The sequence below is a fragment of the Ascaphus truei genome, chromosome 13 (genome assembly GCF_040206685.1).
Source record: "Ascaphus truei isolate aAscTru1 chromosome 13, aAscTru1.hap1, whole genome shotgun sequence".
Taxonomy (NCBI): domain Eukaryota; kingdom Metazoa; phylum Chordata; class Amphibia; order Anura; family Ascaphidae; genus Ascaphus; species Ascaphus truei.
This window is the reverse complement of record NC_134495.1, coordinates 39,700,148-39,722,476: the sequence shown is the minus strand read 5'-3', so window position 1 is coordinate 39,722,476 and position 22,329 is coordinate 39,700,148. Positions and strand designations below refer to the sequence as shown.

At 47.2% G+C, this 22,329-nt stretch overlaps 1 protein-coding gene across 2 annotated transcripts in view; it reads left to right on the top strand.

Moving 5' to 3' along the window:
• Positions 1–1,325: 1,325 nt before the first annotated feature.
• LOC142465250 (uncharacterized) overlaps positions 1,326–22,329 on the top strand; it is an 84,358-nt gene continuing 63,354 nt past the window's right edge. Inside the window, exon 1 of one of the 2 annotated variants that reach the window (XM_075569252.1) lies at positions 1,326–1,632. The gene's annotated coding sequence lies outside the window, so the exon portion shown is untranslated. Of the gene's footprint in view, positions 1,633–2,346; positions 2,485–22,329 lie in introns of those variants that run through there. The other variant, XM_075569250.1, reaches the window with a different exon arrangement.

The following is a 22,329-nucleotide window of genomic DNA, read 5'->3' as shown; positions in this document are numbered from 1 at the left end:
AAATTCGCCATTTTTTGGAGAAAATCGCGCAGAAAGCAGCAGAAAATGGCGAGTTCCGAAAAACGCGCCAATTTTTCTTTTCTAGTTATAAAACTCGCCTCGCGGCTGGCGAGAACCTCAATCTCGCCAGTTTTAAAAATATCCGTATGCAGAGAGGCGCGAACGGCATCTAGCGGCTGTTCGCGCCAATAAAATGGCGCGATTGTCTCAGTTTTAACTCGCCAGAAAAAACTGCCGCTCGCGGCCATTGCAAAGGGAAAAAAAAAGCCGCGAATTTGTTTTAACACATTTCTGAAGCGCGCATCTCGCCAATTTAAACTCGCCACACGCATCCATGTTAAACATAGCAGAATTCGCACTTTTCTGCATATGGAGATTAAAACTCTCCAAAAAAGCTACTTTTTAATAAATTCGCCAATTTTAAAATTCGTTGCTCTCTGCATAGGCCCCTCAGTCTTTTAACAAAGTGTTTTAAAAGATTTTTATCTAAGCATTTTTTATCCAAACATTTTTTATTCATTTTTTATTAAACAACCACAGTATATTACTGGTTAAATGTTTTGTATGGCTTGACACTAATCACGTGTCCCTCATTTTCTCTTTTCATCCTGTGAGCGAAAAACCCGTGTGCTGACCAATCCACCGATTCTACCATACAAGGACACTACTAAGGTGGCACCATCCACGCAGGATCCACCCAACTAGAGGCGGAGGCTTTGCGGGTTGCATTACTGGGTCCGTGGATCCCATTATCCGCAAGACCAAGCCAGCGCGCCCGGGTGTGGAACACATCTGGCAGGTACCTTCCTCATATGCACCAGCATACACTGTACAGTAACGGCACTGATCACGTCTAAGGGGTGGGTGCTATATTGTGGACACTTATGTGGTAGAGTGCCCCAGGGCCTCATAAGGTATTGTGGGGACTGTGGACAGAGAGGGGGAACAATGGTGGGTGGTTAGAGCCGTGTGTGGCAAGTGGGTTGCTGTAACCAGTAGCCATAATCTATATATAGTGTTATCAGTAAACTGTTATTCTGAGTTGCTCTGTGTGTTCATTGTGTGATTGTATGTGTAGCCCTGTGTAATTTTGGGGTTACATGCCTTTCTCCTCCTGTACAATAATCCCTGTTAAAAGGGCAGGTTTGCCAGGAGTAATCATGGGGTTTGCCCTCACTTCATATGCTGTGTATTATTCAGTGAAGGAAGTGACATCAGGCTCTGTGTCCACTAACAGTGACACAGGGGTGGTGCCTACTGAAGCTATATAATAAGCAGCACTTCTTCAATTTAGTGTGTGCCTCACCATCTAAGTGAGGTGAGTCTGTCCAGCAACCTGTCAGGGCTCTGGCAGTGTTTGTGGCCCTCCCTTTAGGGAGTGGTGTGGAAGACTATACCTCTTACTTCATTAGGGAGTAGGGGAAGAGTTAGACCTGTTGGCAACCTGAGAATGAGTGGCTAGACGACCACGCTACTATGATGGGCGGCTGTCCATGTCTGCTGTTAATAAAGGATGCCAAACTGTCCTGTGTGTGGCGTCACTAAGGAAGAAGATGCACATAGAGGTTCTCTTTCAGAGACTCCTCCCTGCTACGCTGGGGATCTGGAAGAGATGGAGGCGCTGTACCATGAGTGAGTATAACTCAACATTACTTCACAAGCCAGTCCTGATGCCATTCCCCTTAATACCATCAAGCGGGAGACTCAGGAGTCCTGTAAGCCAGCAGGTGCACCACACTATAGCCATGTGTAACCAGAGTAGTATTTTCCTAGAGGGGCCAATCTGCGATTGGGGGGGAGGAAACCCCGTTACATATGCCTATATGGGTCCTGTAACGGGCAAATTCACATAGTAGGATCCGTTACAGTTTGTTAGGGGTGCTGTTTTGTTGTTGTTGGGGCATTGGGGTAAGGGAAGTACCTGTGTCCCCTTGGGGACTAGAGGGAACGGGCCTGAGGAAGGGGTTTATCCCCGGAACGTTGCCCCTGTCTATCCCCATTTTTTGCCCACTGTGACCCTCCCACCCTTTTTTCCCTGTTTGCTCTCCACTCCTTATCCTGTTTCCCCCCCCCCTGTACTACCCATGTTTGCATTGTGTATTTTATACTATTGTGTGTGTGTCACATTATTCTGTGTATTTAACTTGTGTAGATATTTAAAAAAAAAATTGAATGGGCTTTATATAATTGTTCCATTACATATTGTCACCAGACACAAGAGAAGTTCTCTCCCTCGTCTTCCTTTCCCTCTGTCTCTATCTCCGCCTCCTCTACAACTGCACACTGATTGGCTGATGCGTGTCACGTGATTTTTCCCTTCCTGACAAACGTATTCAGAGCTGTAGTTCTGCTCTTCCAATATTAATATTACAGTATTTACAGATAGATTAACTACAAGTCCCAGAAACCATTGCGTAAAAGGCAGGCTAAGCCAATCAGTGCAGACACACACCCTTCCCCTCCCACACAAATGGCTGCAGCAAGGTAATGATCTGATCTTTGTTATCATTCTCATTATATACACACACAGCTATTGTAATACACAGGCACACACTGTATCACTGACACACACAGCTATTGTAATACACAGGCACACACTGTATCACTGACACACACAGCTATTGTAATACACAGACACACTGTATCACTGACACACAGCTATTGTAATACACAGGCACACTGTAACACTGACACACAGCTATTGTAATACACAGACACACTGTATCACTGACACACAGCTATTGTAATACACAGGCACACTGTAACACTGACACACACAGCTATTGTAATACACAGACACACTGTATCACTGACACACACAGCTATTGTAATACACAGACACACTGTATCACTGACACACAGCTATTGTAATACACAGACACACGGTATCACTGACATACACAGCTATTGTAATACACAGGCACACTGTATCACTGACACACAGCTATTGTAATACACAGACACTGTATCACTGACACACAGCTATTGTAATACACAGGCACACTGTAACACTGACACACACAGCTATTGTAATACACAGGCACACTGTATCACTGACACACAGCTATTGTAATACACAGACACTGTATCACTGACACACAGCTATTGTAATACACAGACGCTGTATCACTGACACACAGCTATTGTAATACACAGACACACTGTAACACTGACATACAGCAGCTATTGTAATACACAGACACACACTGTAACACTGACATACAGCAGCTATTGTAATACACAGGCACACACTGTAACACTGGCACACACAGCTATTGTAATACACAGGCACACACTGTAACACTGACACACACAGCTATTGTAATACACAGACACACTGTAACACTGACATACAGCAGCTACTGTAATACACAGACACATTGTAACACTGACATACAGCAGCTATTGTAATACACAGGCACACATTGTAACAGTGACATACAGCAGCTATTGTAATACACAGGCACACACTGTAACACTGACATAAAGCAGCTATTGTAATACACAGACACACTGTAACACTGACATACAGCAGCTATTGTAATACACAGGCACACTGTAACACTGACATACAGCAGCTATTGTAATACACAGGCACACTGTAGCACTGACATACAGCAGCTAATGTAATACACAGAATCACTGTAACACTGACATACAGCAGCTATTGCAATACACAGACACACTGTAACACTGACATACAGTACAGCAGCTATTGTAATACACAGGCACACTGTAGCACTGACATACAGCAGCTAATGTAATACACAGACACACTGTAACACTGACATACAGCAGCTATTGTAATACACAGACACACTGTAACACTGACATACAGCAGCTATTGTAATACACAGACACACTGTAACACTGACATACAGCAGCTATTGTAATACACAGACACACTGTAACACTCACAGCAGCTAATGTATTTCATAGACCAGTGTTTGACTTTTTTTTATTATGGAACCCTATAATTATATTCTGAGGTTCTCCAACCCTCTCCAATAGCATGTCTGAAATCAGATATTTCGTCAATTCTTCTGTATTTGGTCCAATTCTCAAATGACCTGATATAAGATAAAACAAACATTAAAAAAACAACTAAATGGTCAGTATTACAAATACCACAGGGGATGGAAATTGAGTAAAACATTTTCTAACTCCTGTTGGAGAAGGGTATTGAATGTAAATATATCCCACGGTACTGGCCCGATGTAGTATTAATAAAATCCAGTCAGTAATTGATAATGAAAATAGTCTGTCCATTCGGTGGAGTGAGATACCCAAATGTAATCCCAAACATAAAGACACCAGTTCTATCGCTGTTCTCCGGATACGTGAAAAAGGAAATCCCTAAATTGCTGACTTTTCTTGCTGTAAGGGGATATGTGTAACATTGCTGACTGCAAACAGGATACGGACCCGTCGGGAGTGATACTCCGACCTTGGCCTGGGATGTAGTCAGGTCCAGTTCCAGGGTCGAGGCCGGGCAACAGGCAAGGCAAGTAGGGTCCAGTTCCTGGGTCGTGGCAGGCAAGGGTAGTCGGATACAAGCAGGAGTCCAAACACAGGCAAGGCAATCACAGAGATAAAAAGAAGAGAAGAGTGCAACACTCATTGTGAAGTAAGTCTTTACTGAATATAGATAAAATAATTAAAAACACTTACAGATGTCCATGGCAAAACGTATTGAATAGAATGACTGCGGTCAAAGCAGGGCTGCCATCTGCAGCTCCTTCGGTCACCTCCATCAGTGGGGACAGCCAGCGCACTTCCGCATCACATGTTCGCGCACTGATGTAGTAACGTCTCGCTATCCTGAGCTAGTGCACTTCCGCATCATGTGTTCGTGCACTGGTGTAGTAACATCCCGCCGTCCTGAGCAAGCGGACTTCCACATTACGTGTTTGTGCACTGCCGTTGTAAGGTCTCGCCGTCCTGAGCTAGCGGACTTCCACATCTCGTGTTTGCGCGCTGACGTTGTAACGTCCCGCCGTCCTGAGCTAGCGGACTTCCGCATCATGTGTTCACGCACTGAATTAGTAACTTCCCGCTGTCCTGAGCAAGTGGACTTCCGCATCTCGTGTTTGCACGCTGACGTTGTAACGTCCCGCCACGCCCTCCCTTGCCCGCATTCATTATATTCATTACTTTTTGCCATATATATATGGATGAGTGTGTTATCTATGCAAGTGTTTTTAATCCTTTTATCTGTGTTCAGTAAAGACTTACTATGAGTGTTGCTCGCTTCTCTTTTTCTTTTTTTTCTCTAGTAGTTTTGTGGACACTTCATTTGTATCCAACAAGAAGAGAGCTGCATCCTCAAGTTTGATCTGGGCCCTTTTTCTTTTGGATTTAAGGTTGTATTGTTGTTGTTTGTGTGGATATATTTCTTGGATTTGATTATTTTTTCTGCAGATTAACCTGATTTTTCACACTGTTTTGAGTGCATTGGGCTGAAGCTCTATACATTTACTGATTTGCAAGAGGTATTTGTCCTTCTTTTTGTATCAATCTGTTTGATTGGCAATAACATTTACAGATATGGGTACAGTATAGTCATCGACATAAAACTTCTTAACTTCAATTGAAACATATGGGAAGTAGCCAACATAGTTTTTTATTGTTTGAGGGTGGGGGTGGAAAGGGGGGGGGAGGAGTGTGGGGGGGAGGGGATTGGAGGGGGTGGACAAACAGAGGGGGGGATGGGGGTCGGGGGGGAGGTTGGGGCTGGAGGGGGGAAGGGGAGGGTTTGGGGGAGGTCCCCGTGAAACATCATCTCCTCCTCAATTCGCGTTATAGTCTCGTCTCCTCCCTTCTATTTTAACGTTATCCCCTATCCATGGGTCCCAAGTGTTCCAAAACTGTGGCATTTTTTTGTGTAGCATGGCAGTTAGCTTTTCCATTGACATTACCTTGTCTATCCGCCTAATAACCATGTTTCTCGCGGGGGCTTTGATCTGCTTCCAGGCTGCTGCTATTGAGCACCTGGCTGCTGTCAGAATTGCAGAGACCAATCTACTCATTGGTGGGGGTAGGTCTTCAAACGGTTTGTTCAGCACCAGGGTCAGCAGATCCAGGGGAAAGGGGATCCCCGTAGTCTCGTAAAGTAACGTCTGGATCTTTACCCAAAACCTCTGTATCTCTGGACATGACCACCAAATATGGGCCATGTCTCCCTTTTGACCACATCCCCTCCAGCACAAGTCTGGTGTGCCGGGGAAGATCTGGCTCAGTCTAGCCGGGGTCAGGTACCACTGGAATAGAATTTTGTAGATATTCTCATTTGTTACTGTGCAGATTGAGGTTTTTGCCGCCATTTTTGCATATAGTGGTGGGTCGGGGGTTCTGATGCTGACTCTATCCCCTTTATAGATCTCAGAGATTAGACCTCTTTGATACCTGCCTTTACTGCATAGGGTTTCGAATCTGGTGGGTGGGGGGGAATTTGGAGTTCTGGGAAAGAGAAAGCAGAAAATGTCTGACTTGCAGGAATTTGAATAGTTGGAGATGTTGTGATTGGTATTGTTCTCGTAGTTCTTGGAAGGATAGGATCTCTCCATTTTTCAGCAGATCGGCCACCACTCTTATTCCAAGACCCTGAAATTGGTCAAATTGCTTTTTAGAACACCTGGGCGGAAAGTTCGGGTTTCCAAAGATAGAGGTGATTTGAGATGGGGTAGTTAGCAGGCCATATTTCCCTTTGCTTTTGAGCCATGTGCCCACGTGCATCTCATTGCTCCTAGCTCAAACCTCCTCGGTCCTCCCTCCTTTCCTCCTTGGGACCACATTAGGACCTGAAGTGTGGATGGGCTGCGTAATGTGATTCTATCTCGAGCCAGCAGGCAGATGCTGGGTCGTAATTCCAAACTACAGCTTACCACAGCTGGGCTGCGAGATAGTACCTGACCACATCGGGAACCCCCAGACCTCCTCTCGTTTTTGATGAGAGCATGACCGATCTGGGAACCCTCGGTCTCTTATCATTCCAAATAAATTGGAATATAAGTGCCTGTATATTTTTTAAGGCTGCTAGTGGTACAACTACGGGGAGTGTTTGAAAGAAGGACAGCAACCTTGGGAGAATATTCATCTTGAGCGATACTATTCTCCCAAACCATGATATTTGAAAATTTTTCCAAGCCTCTAAGTCTTTTTTAATCTGGTCAAATAGTGGGGGATAATTGTATTGATAAAGGGATCCGTGGGAGTTTGAGATTCTTATGCCGAGGTATTTGATATATGTGGTACTCCACTTATATTTATAATTGGATTGCAATAGCTTCCATGTTGTGTTTGGGAGGGATATGTTAAGTGCTTCTGACTTGTCTATGTTTATTTTATAGTCAGACACTGTACTGAACTGGTGAAGTATTTTTTGTAGGTTAGGGAGAGAGATGTGGGGGTCAGCGAGGGTCAGCATCACGTCATCTGCGAACAGGGAAATTTTGTATTCTTTTTCGGAGATCTTAATCCCCTTGATGCTCTTTTCTTCTCTTATTTTGGTTGCCAGGGGTTCAATTGTTATGGCAAATAGTAGTGGGGATAGCGGGCAGCCCTGTCTGGTCCCGTTTCTGATTGCAATTGGTTCTGATAGGCCTCCAGAGATTTTCACATATGCTGTGGGGTTTTGGTAGAGGGCTCTAACACCCTCCAAATAGGGACCACAAAAACCGAACTTCAGCATTGTTTGGTCTAGGAAGGACCATTTGATCCTGTCGAACGCTTTTTCCGCGTCGAGGCTCAGGATCATCGCTTTGGTACCTGTGAGATGCACGTGGTCAATAATATCCACTATTTTGCGGGTGTTGTCGGAGGCCTGTCTTCCTGACACGAAACCTACTTGATCTGCATGAATGAGTCGGGGGAGAATCGGGTTGAGCCTGTTTGCCAATATCTTGCTGTCAATTTTGAGTTTGGAATTTAGTAGGGATATTGGTCTGTAGTTACCACAAAGAAGTGTGTTCCTACCCTCTTTGTGGATTATAGCTAAATTTGCTGCATTGATGGTAGCAGGGATTGGTTCTCCTTGTAGGAAGGAGTTGAACATATCGAGCAGGTAAGGGGACAGAGTCAGCATGAATGTTTTATAGTAGGTGTTAAAGAATCCGTCCGGGCCCGGTGTTTTTGCTGGCTTGAGGGAGCTTATGGCTTCGGTTAGTTCATCAAGGGTGATGTTTTTATTTAGCTTTTCTATTTCTGCCTTTGAAAGGGAGGGGAGGCTACACTGCTCAAGGTATATTGAGATCATCTCCAAAGGAGTCGGGCTTTGGCCTGGCGGGTGAAGGTTATACAAGTCCGAGTAGTAATCGGCAAACTCCTGTGCTATTTCTTTTTCTACATATGAGACTCTCCCTGTTTTTGTACGGATTTTGGAGATCTGTGATTTGACCCGAATGCCTCTAAGTTTCGTGGCTAAGAGCTTATCAGCTTTGTTACCCATATCAAAGAATTTTTGTTTTGTCCATCTCAGGGCTCTTTCTACTTCCTCTAATTGTGTTTGTTTAAGGGCTGCTCATGTTTGGTTGAGCTGTTTTAGTATCTTTTTGGATGCTGTTATTTTATGTTGCTGCTCTAACTGCTTGATTTTATCTGTTAGTTCTGTTTGGAGTTTAAGTTTCTGTTTTTTCTTATAGGCTGATATCGAGATTATGTCTCCTCTAATCGAGGCCGTATGTGCCTCCCATAGCATGGCTGGAGCCGAGACGGGACCTGCGTTGATTTAGAAGAAGGATGAAAGTTTTTGTCTTATGTTTATCTCTGTGTCTGGACAGTTGAGTAGGGAATCATTCAGCTTCCATCTATAGGGATTAATCCTGACAAAGGGTAGGGAGAGAGTGAGTTCTACCGGGGCGTGGTCAGACCAGGTGATTGGGCCTATGTTGGAGTGGGAGGAGGCCTGGACTATGTTACTGGTACCTGGAAAATAGTCGATCCTCGAATAGGACTGATGAGGGGTAGAGAAGAAAGTGTAGTCTCGTTGGCCTTGGTGCTGAGCTCTCCATACGTCAACCAGAGAGAATTCTTCCATTATTTCCCTAAATTTCTTTGCTTTTTTTTGCGATTGGATAGTATAAGATGTGCTTGGGGTTGTGGTGGACGGGTCCTTTGGGGCTACTGATTTATCTTGTGTGTGTGAGGTGACCATATTGAAGTGTCCTCCTATGATTAAGGAAGAGAGTGCCTGCTGCTCTAGGGAGTCCAATAGTTTTTTAAGAAACTTGGTCTGGTTGTCGTTGGGAGCATATACATTCACCAGTGTCACGGGTGAACCTGCTAGAGTGCCATGGAGCACCAGGAATCTTCCGTCGGGGTCCGCTTGTGTTTTGGTGAGGGCAAAGGGGACATTATTCCTTATTAGAATAGCCACCCATTTTTTTTTACTTGGGGACTGCATAGAATGGTGTGGAGAAACTTGTGGGGAGCGCAGGTATCACCATAAACATGTAAGGGAAAGAATATCAAAATAGTGCAATATGTCTAAATGAATACAGCAATCTGAGCAGGAATCATGAATGGGAACTCACATTATCCCAGTGGTATTACAGCCTGTATTTGGCAATAGATGTGGTGGGTAGATTCAGCAATGTGCAGGGGGGTCTTGCTTGTACACACTCCCAGATGATAGCAGGACGAACCCTCAATGGAAATGGAAATAAAGACAATTCTAGTGCAACACTGTATGTTCACTATGGATATATTGAAAAGGCAATAAGTATTGCACTTACATGATCAACATGTGCTTAGACACATAACAATTGATGCGCAGCATAGGTGTACTCCATCCACCCCCCTCCCGAGGTCGCGTCGCGTCACTTCCGGTTCGGCCCGTCGCGTCACTTCCGGTTTCGTCGGCGAACGCAGAATGGATCCTCACGGGTTCTGGGGCTAGTCTGGCACACTTCTGAACTGCTGCAGGTTCACTCAACGCGTTTCGCTGGCGTGGCAGCTTCGTCAGGAGTCCGGACTGCATAGAATGCCTGAGGGAACAGACTTTTAAATGTATTCGGGGGCACGGGCGAGTTAAAATGAGTTTCTTGAAGAAATATGATGTCCCCCTTTGTCTTTTTCAATTCCTGAAGCGCTTGTTTCCTTTTTTTTTTTTCAACTTATATTTTTTTATTGTTTTGTTCAGTACATAATATGCATACAGTAAAAAGGTTTATAAGAACAAACAGTATCAGCTTACTGCATGTGACATTCAACTTTGTAATTGGGTAGAGGGTTTCGGACATACGGGGTAGACGGACAGACAGACAGGGGGGGGGACTCCGGCCAGGAGTCGGAGGGGAGAGACAGACAAAAAGAGGGGGAGAAGAAGAGAAAGAGGGAGGGGGGGGGAGTTCGGGGGGTCTCCTTCCATGATTCCGCCTCTGCCTCTCTCATGCTGGTTTTCTGCGTCTGAGGACTTTGTGCATACCCCGTAGGACCTCTAACTTTTGACTAGTTTGTCTCTCTCATTTTCTTTTGGGTCCCACTTGGGGCCGGCGGGGTTTTGGAGTGTGGGGGGGGGGGGGCGGGGAGGGGGCGCTGCGTGCGTCTAAGTGTGGTACGGGTTCTACCGTTGAGCACTTCCTCACGGGAGAACGCATTTGTCTCTATCACAGCCATATTGAGGTCCTCTCCACTCCCTGGATTTCTTTCTGGGCTAACCATGGTGCCCAGACTTTTTCAAAATTTTCGCCAGTGTCATTTACCAAGCTTGTCAGCATTTCCATCTGGCATACCGTCCAAATTCTATGTCTAATATTTGGGATTGAGGGAATTATGTTCTGTTTCCAGCGTGCTGCAGTCTCCCCCCTCATCGCCATAGCAAAGTGAGCTATCAACTTATTTTCTCCTTTAGTGAACCCGACTGCTGGTCTGTTCAGGAGGAACAGCCATGGATCTAATGGGACGGGTTTACCTGTGATAATGTTCAACCAGTCTTTAATTGAGTCCCAGACTGGGACGATTTTGGGGCAGGACCACAGCATGTGCAACAAATCTGCCTGCTGTCCACATTGTCGTGGACACAATGGGGAGTAACTGGGCAGAAATTTAGCTAATTTTGTGGGAGTGTGATACCAGCGCATCATTACCTTATATGCGTTCTCCCTTAAGGTCGTGCACATTGAACTTTTGGAGGTTGCCGTCACTATCCTTGTCCAGTCCTCTACCTCCAACTCCTCTCCTACGTCTGTTTCCCATTGGGTCATATATCTGGTTTTGTCCTTTACTGTCGTGCTAGAACCGGTCACTTCTTTATACATCTGCGATGTGAGTCTCGCCGTGGATGTCCCTGATCGACAGAGCTTTTCGAAATTTGTCATAGGGGATTTTGGCTGCACTTTTTGATAGAACGCCCTGATCTGGAGGTACCTAAAGAGCTCGGCATTGGGGATATGGAAGTCTGATTTGACTATTTCGAAGATTTTTATTCCTTGTCTTCCCTCCAGATCAATCAATCGCTTTATGTTATTTTGTTTCCAGATAGAGAATTCTGTGCTGGACTGGCCCGGAGCAAAGAGGGGGTTATTCCAAATTGGTGTCATGCCCGATGCCCTGCTGGTCAGGCCATATTTGAGCCTTGTGCTTTCCCAGATTAATAGCGAGTTGGTCATTGAGGATAGCGGCAGTTTGGTGCTATTGCGCACCTTCTTAGGGTACCAAATCAGGTGCTCTAGTTCCAATGGGGAGCATGCCTCTTGTTCCAACGCGACCCACCTTTTAGAGTCGGGGTTAGTGTGCCATTGCACAATTTGACATAATTGGGCCGCTCGATAGTATGACAACAAACAAGGTACCGCTAGCCCTCCCGCCCCCGTTTGTGTGCGCATTATCTGTTTGCTCACTCTCGCCTTTTTGCCTCCCCAGATAAACTTATCTATCTCAGTTTGGAGGGAGAGAGTTTCCTTCAAACTTAACGGCACTGGGAGTGTTTGAAAGAGATACAAGAGGCGAGGGAGCAAGTTCATTTTTACGCAGTGGATTTTGCCAATCCATGAGATTTTATTTTTGGCCCACCTATGGAGATCCTCTCTCAGGGTCCGTATCAGCCGCGGGTAGTTAGCTTGGCCAATTGTATTATATGTCCGCGTGATATTGACCCCCAAATATTTAATTTGCTGTTTTTGCCAGCGGAAATTGAAGTTAAGGGCAATTAGTTTTTCTACGTGTTTAGGGAGGTTTATGTTAATAGCCTCCGATTTGCTCTGATTGATTTTGAACCCGGAGACCCTATTGAAACGTCCCAGCAGATCGAGCAGGTTTGGCAAGGAGGTGAGGGGCCTGGATATTGTCAGGAATACATCATCCGCATAGAGTGCCACCTTATGCGTCTGGTTTCCGATGGCAATACCTGAGATGTCTTTACTATCCCGTATCTGAGCCGCCAGCGGCTCCATACACAATGCAAAGAGGAGGGGGGAGAGCGGGCATCCCTGTCGCGTACCACTCTTAATTTGGAAGGGTTCCGAAGCGAATCCCTGGTGGGTAACCCTAGCTGACGGGGTCGAATATAGTGCAAATATAGCTTTTGTTAATTTGTCACCCATTCCGAACGCTCCAAGCGTGGCTTCCAAGTATGGCCAGTCTATCCTGTCAAACGCTTTTTCCGCATCCAGACTGAGCGCCATAACTGGTATGTCTTTATGATTGGCTATTTCTATCAGATCAATAATCCGTCGGGTATTATCTGAAGCTTGCCGACCCTGGATAAACCCGACTTGATCTGGGTGCACCAGTCTGGGTAGGATAAGATGGAGCATTTGGCTAGGGAACTGGGAGCCGTTCAGCACTTGGTTGAACATACGGAGTAGATAAGGGGCTAGTTGTTTTCTAAATTTTTTGTAGTAAAGGTTCGAGTACCCGTCGGGGCCCGGGGCTTTAGAGGGTTTCAGGTTTTTCATAACCTCCGATATTTCCTCCATTGTAAAATCTCTACCCATCACCTCTCTGTCCACCCCGCTCAAGCAGGGTATATTTGAGCTATCCAGAAAATTCACCAGGGCCTCCTTGTTCGCTGGAGATCTAGCTACTTTGTCTCCGTCGTATAGTTTTGCGTAGAAGTCTTTGAATTCCCTTACAATTTGCTTGGGGTTGGCGGTAATTTCCCCTGATTCTCGCCGTAACGCTTGAATATTATAATTGTGTGTTTTGGAATTAATCATATTGGCTAGTAAGGTATCTGGTTTGTTTGCTTTCTCGAAGAATCTTCTCTTTGACCAACTTAACGCTTTCTCAGCCTGGGAAGTGAGCAGAAGGTTTAGTTTAATCTGGGTGTCCTTTATTTGTTGCAGGGTCGCTGCATTGGGTAACCTTCTATGTTGTTCCCAGTGCTGCTTTAGCTCTGCTTGCACCTTAATAATTTTTGCGTTGCGCTCTTTTTTCTTGCGGGCTCCCATGCTAATCAAAACCCCCCTCAGTGTTGCTTTATGTGCCTCCCAGAGGGTTATATGTGAGTCAACGCTATCTTTATTCTCTCTGAAGAAGTTTTTAATCTCCTCTTTGATCTTTCTCTCAAGGTCTGGGATCTTTAGAAGGGAGTCATTTAGTTTCCAGTTTGCTCTTGGCCTTTCCAGCCCTATCTGCGTGCACCTTAGCTCGATCGGTGCGTGGTCTGACCATGAAATATCATGGATCTCCGTATGGGTGACCGCGGAGACCAGTCTACTAGACACAAAGAAGTAATCGATTCTGCTAAATGAGTCGTGTGGGTGTGAGTAGAAGGTGTAAAGTTTTTCTAGTGGGTGGGTTTCTCGCCATGCGTCCACTAGCTGGAGGTCTTTTAATTCTTGCTCTAGCGCGGAAGATCTGGGATTGGCTTTGTGTTTGTGAGGCCCTGAGCGATCCAGAGTTATGTTCATAGCCACGTTGAAGTCCCCCCCTAGGATTAAGGCTCCTTCATTGAATTTTTTTATGACGCCGAATGTCTTCTTAAATAATTCTGCCTCATGGGTATTAGGGGCATACAGCGTGGCTATTGTTATGGGTACTGCATTTATGGATCCTACGAGCATCAGAAACCTGCCCTCTCGGTCCTTCTTTACTTTATTTACTATTAGGCCTACCCTATTATGAACTAGGATTGCTACACCCCGCTTCTTTTCTAGGGCGGAGGATAGGAATACTTGGTTATATTGTTTATCGAAGTATTTGGGAGCGCTAGTGGTACTGAAATGCGTTTCCTGGAGAAGGATGAAATCTGCTCCCTTTTTTTTGTAATCAGTAAGAGCTATCCTTCGTTTGCATGGGGAGTTTAGTCCCTTAGTATTGTGGGATATAAATGTTAGAGGCATGTTGGTGCGGGGTACTGACCTTGTATTCTTAGTGTTGCTCTTGGGTGTATCGAACCGCTACGGTGCTGCTTCTGTACCTCTGCAGTACTCAGCTCTGTGCGGGGCTTCGGCGGTGGACCACTTGTGAAGGAGACAGTGTGGGGGAGGGTAGACACAATAGGTACGTGGGATACATGAGGGAAGAAAAAGAACACATATAAAACACATATCAACTTGGGAGAGTGGTCAGCGGCATAGTACCACTTTCTCTCCCTTGCCTGTGGGTCGGTGGGTCTCTGGAGCACGCCCTCCATCTCCTTCTTTCTCCAGAGGGCCGTGTCACCCCACCTCTTCCCCAGGGCTTCCTCAGGTTCTAGGGCAGCTGCCCCAGCCCGAGGGTAGACACACACGGCGACTATAGGACCGCCGTCCCAGCCGTCTAAATATCAACTTTATTAGTCCTAACTTGGATCTCGTTAAAGTTCGCATGTGAGATAGTCTGCGTAAAACCTCTAATGTGAGAACAAACCCAAAACTGACCATATAATCATAACTTTCCACAACTTGACCCCTTTTCCTCTATATTTGTGACGCCCCTCATATTGCCTGCTGAGCTTAAGCTATCTGCTACATCCTGTAGGTATAATCCCTTCCCTTTTAGTTCAAAGCTTTAATTTAGTTCAAATTAGCTGCTCTTAGCTTAATTGCCCCCCAGAGGTATCTGTCCGTCTGGACCTATCTCTGAACCTCCCCATCTCCCCTCTCGTGCCTATGTTGTCGCTCCCTTTGCAGGTTTCTACATTGGCATCTCCACTTCCTAACTTACAGGTATTCCGTTGTTGTCTGTTGCTTCTGTGTGCCCTCCAACTTTTACCTCCCTCCCCCCCTGCTCCCTCCCCCCTCCTCCTCCTCCCCTCAGCAGGCTCCTTCCACTTTCTGCTGCCCTCCGCTCTAGCTCCCTGCTTTACCTTGCGGGGCCCTGTATCTTAATCCCCCTGCGCCGCTCTGTTAGTGTGTGTTGTGCTACTGTTGTCCACAATCTCCCTTCGGTGCCTTGTGATGCTGGATTGCTGGGCCGCTTCCGGGATCCTGTTCTTGCTCCCGCCTCTTCCGGTTTGGTACGACCGCCGCCATCTTAGATGTGGCGCCTCGATCGCGTACCTCTCGCGTGAGGCGCTGCCTCCTTCCTGCTGACGTCATCTGCTGCCGCCCCTTCTCAGTTGGGCTCCGGAGCTGGTCCAAGATGGCCGCTATTCCTCTTCTGCTGCCGTCGGGGGTACAGGCAAGTGGTGCAGTGATGCTGTGGGAGATCAGGACCTTGTCTCTGCTGGGTTGCGATGCGAATGCCGTGAGGGGGGGGGGGGGGGGTGCGCAGCCATGAGAGGGCTCCTGGTGGGGTTTTCGTGGGCATCTTTGGCTAACTAAGAGGTAGGGTCAACTGTAACTGTGGAGGAACATTAATTCTTTATTTGGCCATTTACTGTGGGCTGCGGGCTTGGTTGTTTTTGTTGGTTCTTCCTGCTTCCCGCCATGTTGGATCTGGGGCTGCTCTGTTTCCCGCCACTTCCTCCGTGATTTTATCTTGCAAGCCCAGTTTTGTAAGAAAGGCTCCTCCATCCTCAGCTTTCTTTATTGTGGTGGATGCCCCATTTCTGGACACCAGGAGCCCGAAAGGGAAGATCCAGCGGTATTTAACCCCTTCGTCCCTGAGGATCCTGGTGATTGGGGTAAGTTGCTTTCTTTTCAGCAACGTGGTGGGGGAAATGTCCTGGAAAACTTGGATCTTGTGTGACTCAAAGGACGGGTTATTGTGGGTCAGCTGGGCAAACAGTTCTTTTATTCTGAAGAAATGGAAGCGGGCGATGATATCCCGCGGGGGGTCTCCCGGTTGTGGCCTGGATCTCAGGGCCCTGTGGCAGCGATCCAGGTGCAGCTCCTGGGACGTTTTGTCCGGCATCAGCTGGGTCAGCCACCGGGCCATGAAATCTTCTGGGTCGGTCTCCTCTTCTGGGACCCCCCGTATCCTCATATTATTTCTTCTCTCCCGATTTTCGGAGTCTTCCTGCTTATCTAGAATGTCCTGGATAGTGTCCTTTACTTGGGCCAATTGTTTATCTGTTCTATGGAGTGCTTTCACCGTAGTGTCCAGTTTCCTTTCCAAGGAGTCAGTTCTGGACCCTATACTGCTTATGTCTGCTCTTAGGGACGCCACCTCGGCTTGCAGGCATCTCTTAATGTCCGCGCAGAATTCCTGCATGTCGCGTCTCCGCATAATTCTCTTGCCGTTATCATTCTCCCCCTCTCCCTCCGAGTCGGAGCTGCTTAGCGGGAGGCCCTCTTGGCTGCGGGCGCGTGGCTGATCCCCCTTGCTATAATAGTCCGTCATCACTGTGGAGGGGCGTTTTGATCTTGTTCCCTTTGACATCTTGGGGGTATCAGCGGGCTATGTGGGCAATTTTCTTTAGATTTGGTGAGGTTTTAGCGCATTTATTGATTTTTTAGTGCCGGCTGGGAGCGGAGCTGAATGTTTAAGCAGCCATTCAGTCCGCAGTCGCGCATGCGCATCTCTTGTTTCCTTTTTTTAATTGAATTAAGTCCTTTTCCATTAAGTGTGATCAATTTTATGTCTATCATTTTATAGTGTGTGTGTTTTTCTGAGCCCTGGGCTCCGAAGCCCTTGAAATTCCCACAGTAAAGGCTTGACCTTCGGAGGTCACGGGGGGGATGCCCGAGGGATCCCGTGTATCCATAATCTTTGTGAACAATGGGGGGATTCGTCTGGATAGGCGGAGGTGGGGGGGGGGGGGCGCCCCAGGAAGGGGGTGGGGTGGGAAAACACAGTAGGAAAGGTGGGGATCGTTGGGCCCTTAGGTGGCCCTAGAGAGTTAGCCTCTCTCATGGGGGCGAGAGAGGTGGAGGGGTTTAATACCCCTAGAGATCCTTCCAGTACACAGAACACGGTCGGAGACCGGAAAGAGGGTCCCACACCCTCTGTGAGATAACTTACAGAAAACCACTTATGGGGGAACCACGTAGTGTATTGCTCCTTAAACACTTGAGAACAACAGCTAATAACCTCTATTGGATGGTGGGGGTTCGTTAAGGCTATGTATACATTCGGTGGTGACTATACTGATTAAAACATGTATGCTTACAACAAAAGTTTACAGTGTCCCTATTACAGTATTGTAGTTATAAGGTACTTATCATCCCTCTTTGCAATTGCTATGGGCCTGGCGTTAGTACATTGCTATCCTAACCGCATCTTTACAGTTTACAGGGGGGAGAGGGTCTGGGGGGAGGGACGTAGTTGGTGGGAGGGGGGGTGTTGATGGTGGCGGGGGATGAAGGGGGGGATGGGGGTATGATCAGGTGGTTGCGGTCAGCCTTTGCTGTCTTGCTGCAGCGGTATCGCATATTAATTCCCATGGGTAGGAGCCTGACATTCCTAGGATCTTGCGGGGTGGGGAAGTGACAGGGGGGGGGAGAGGGGGAGGAGGGGAGGAGGGGGTAGGGGTGGCGGGGGAGGGGGGACACATGTGCAGGGGATGGATGCATAGCTGACTTGTCTTGGCTAAAGCACAATATTGAGCTGCTTTAACAGTTTCTTGTAGCTACTTATCATCTATATTTCTGAGATCTGGTGAGATAACATCATCTGACATTTTCACAAAGCATTTACATATTCCTCTTGGCTGTTGCTTATATATACTAGTAAGGGGGGGGGGGGAGGGAGAGGGCCGGGGGGGAGTGAAGGAGCTGAGGGAAGGGAGGGGGGGACAGGGCCAAGGGTGGCAGGGGCTGTCCTGCTGCAGCGGTATCGCATATTTATTCCAATGGGTAGGAGCCTGACATTCCAAGGATATTGCCCTGCCACCGCATTCTCTTATGTTAGAAATGATTGAATCTTCTATGGCTAGTCGGTAGGGATAGGTTGGGGGGGTGGGTCTGGGGGGGATGGAAGGGGAGCGGGGGGGTGGACTGCTGAGGGAGGGAGGGATGGGCGGAGAGGGATATAGGGGTTGTAGATAAAGCCTGAGTTTATAGTATTTACATTTTTCTTCCCTGGATGGGTGTTGTTTATCCTCTACATCTTAAGGCAGTTTGGGCTACACATTGTCATGGGACCGAAGGGGAGGGGAGTGGGGTAAGCTTATACAACCTGGGCTTCTCGGGCCGTAGGAAGATGGATCAGTTACAGCCACTCAATGTCCGTGGGGGGTTGGGGGAGTTCGGGGGGATACTGGGGTTGTGCTTCTCCTGCCAGTATGAAGGGGACAGTCCGGGGGGATGGGCTCCAAGTGCTTTGGTCGTCTTCGACTGTGGCGCCAATGGAGATTTCTGGCCAGACCTCTGTTGCTTCAGTTGACCAGGGTATCGAGTGTCCTTCTCGATCGGGGCTGACAAGGGGCCTGTCCCGAGAAACCTGCGGCCTCTCAGACGATGAAGATGGGCCGGGTCCTGATCGCCCAGGCTGCCTCCGGACGTTCAGGTGGGATATAGAGGATCTGTTTACCTCAAAGGTAAGTGAGGGATAGGATTGCGCTGTGTGAGGCGGGGGGTGGGATCGCGAGGAAGGGTGGGGGGGAGCGGATGTGGGGGGGTGTGGGTGGGGAGGGGAAGGGAGGGGGGGGTGCTTTGTCGGTGAGGGAGGCGGACGAGGATGGGAGGTGGAGAGGGAATGGGGGGGATAGGTTAGAGGTGGAGGGGGGAGAGGGGTCAGGACTACGGTAGGTGGCTGATGGGTGAGTGGGTTGGCTGCAGGGGCAGTGCTTCAGGGGGGAGCAGATTTGCAGGTCGATTTCCCTGACTGGATCGGGGGCTATGGGGATTTTCCTTCTCCGGAACATTGTAGGGCCAAGATGACGGTTCCGCAGCCTTCGTTCCTTTGGTCTTCTTTCATGGCGGTGGGGGGCGGATAGGGCGAGGCATCGCGATTAGTTGTCAGGTCGGGTCGTCCGGGGGATGCTCCCACAGTGGACGCTCTTGTGTTGCTGTCAGGGTAGTTTGCGGTTTTACTCCTTAGTCTGTGACCCCGGGGTTCGTTCAGAGGCTCGTGAAACCTCCGCCTCCTCGTTGTGTGTAGGAGACTTGGAGGGTGCTCTGCGGTCATGTGGTTGGCTCGGCCCCAGCGCTTTCAGGAACGATGGCGAGTCCCCAGGTCTGCAGATGGTGAGGTGGCATCCATTCTTCAAGACGATCAGCTTAAAGGGGAAACCCCAGCGGTAGGTAATGCCACGTTCTTGCAGAATGTTCGTGAGGGGTTTCATCCCTTTCCTCTTTTCTATCGTGGATCTTGATAAATCGCTAAAGATTTGGAGGGAGATGTTCTGGATTTGAATGTCTCCTGCTCTCCTGCTTGCGGCCATGATCTTCTCCTTAGCTGAATATGCATGGAATTTTACGATCACATCCCTGCGTCGTTCTGGATCTGTAGGTTTGGGGCCCAGAGCCCTGTGTGCCCTATCCATTTGGAGGTCGTGATCCGATAGATCTGGAACCAGCAGGAATAGTTTCCGGAGGTAGGTGTGGAGTACCTCAGTAGAGACCGTTTCAGGTATGTTCCTTATCCTCAGGTTTTGCCTTCAGTCTCTGTTTTCCTGGTCTTCCAGGGCATCTCTCAAGTCGGAAACTTCTTGGCCTAATCTTATTACTTCGTCTTCTGTTGTGTTTTGTGATTCGATTACATCAGTGACTTTGCGCTCCAGCACATCAGTGCGCTTCGTGAGCCTGTGTATTTCTGTCCTCAGTCCCTCCAGCGCTGTATTCAGGTCTGTCTGGATTTCTTTGCGCAATTCTTTGCGCATTCTGTGGAAAAGGGACTCAAAGTAGTTTTTATTTAGTCCGATTTCTTGTAGCTCTGAGGAGCCTGAATCGGTGGCTACCTCCATTTGGGCCGCGTGGGCTGCTTCTTCGGCGCCATCTTGGGAATCGCCGCTCTGTTCTATGGGGCGATGCGCGGGAGTTAAATCCTTGGTGACTCCTGGGCCCTGGTTCCCTTTTGGTCGGGACGGCATCTTCCTCCCTATCTGATGTGTTGTTTGTGCGTTTAGTTTGGGTTTTTGTGTGGTTTGGGTCGCTCGTTCTGGCGAGTTGTTCGTGAGGGTGTCGGGAGCTCCTCAACTATCCGACCATGCTGCTCGACGTCACCGGAAGTCTCCATTTGTCCTTCTTTTTAATTGTAAACCTTGGATTATACATTTTATAGTGTACAATTTTGTCAGCTTGCTTGAGTTAATTTCTATTTAAGGCAAACGCGGGCACGGCACGGTAAGGCAAATGCGGTCAAGGCAAACGCGGTGGGTACTTCGCGCGAGCAAAGACAGGGAGCAACTGCCTGCTATTTAAAGCCCAGGAGCAGCTGCAGGCAATTGAGGGTCAGAGAGAGGCTGACTTCCGGTCAGCAGCCATCTTAGGTGGGGCATGATATTGACCTGGTTCGTCAACCATCTTGGTATAGAGATAGAACTCTTATAATATGAAGGAAGTGTTACCTTCCATCCCAACCAACCTTGATTCTGCGTAAATCGTGGGGTCCCGGCTAAGATAGCGTCTTTCAAGCAGCTGATCTCCAGATCTGTAAAAGGCAAATCCCTTATGTGCTCTCTCCTATTGCTCAGAGATGAATGCCCAGACCAGCTGCAATACTGCGTTGTTGTTCACGCTAGACTGCCGTCTTCCAGCAGCTTGAAGAAAGGGGAATTCCCGGATGCTTCTCTCGAAGCAGCTGAGAGTCTCAATGAGTGTAGTGGATCCCGTGACCTATGACCACTATTTGCCTGCTCCAATGGGATGAGCCCAACGAGTTTCATGATGTATAGTGACTTCCTCAGAGGTGTGTATGTATGTATGTACATATGTGTGTATATATATATATATATATATATATATATATATATATATATATATTATATATTATATATATGCTATTTGTAAGGAATTCTTTACTCAAATTTCACAAGCTCATGGGGTTCACATGTCATGGGGGCAAAAAAAATATAAATATATATATATATACCACAATTGTTAAGGTTATGATGGGTAAAAAAAGTGACAAAAACCCTCCACAGTAAAGCATAAAGCAACTGTAAATATTACTGTATGTTCATTTGCATGTCTTAGACAGGTCTGCAACCCTATCTTTCCCCATTATCGCCCAGCATACAGCGCTTCCACTGCAGCAAGGGATTCTGGGAAATGACATGCAAATGAGCACACAGTGTCACCTTTTGTCTCAATCTCGTATTACACACGCAAATCCTCAAGCCAATGCATACTGTTTTAAACACAGCTTTTAGACAGAGGCTGGGATGAGATGCAAGTGGGTTTACTGGCTTAGCAAACACATTATCAGGCTCTTTCGCTACATTGATGACCTGTTTTTACTCTGGTGAGGGTCAGAGTTGGAGTTATTAGCATTTGTCGACATGTTAAATAAAATACCGTCCACTATACGCTTCACATTGAATTTCAGCACAATAGAGGTATATTTTCTTGACACGGTGGTTTACAAGGAAAATGGGCATTTGGCGACAAGGATCTATAAAAAAATTACAGCCAAAAACACGCTATTACTAGCATCCAGTCACCATCCTGCACCTATGAAGAAAGGCTTACCCTTTTCACAGTTCCTAAGGGTCATAAGAATAACAAGTGATCCCTCCAGACTAGAGGTAGCTTTGGAAGATATGAAAGACTCTTTTTTGGAACGTGGTTACAGCACGAAGGATGTGACTTTGGCTTTACAAAAAGCAAAAAACATACAAAGATCGACTTTATTGAAACCGCAACAGAAATAGGCATGCGATAACCGCTTCAATATCAAAAGCACCTACACTACAGCATCCAGTTTTATTAAACGGAGCATTTTACAACACACCCATATCTTAGCTAAGGACAAACAAATAGGACAATTTTTTAAGGATCCGCCCCGTTTTTGTTACCGGAGAGGTCGCAATTTGGGAGATTTCCTCACTCAGGCAGATCCAAGTTCAAAATATGTTAAGAAACAGTCCTGGCTGAATAAACCTGTGGGGGTGTTTAAATGTAGGGGATATGTCAATTGCCA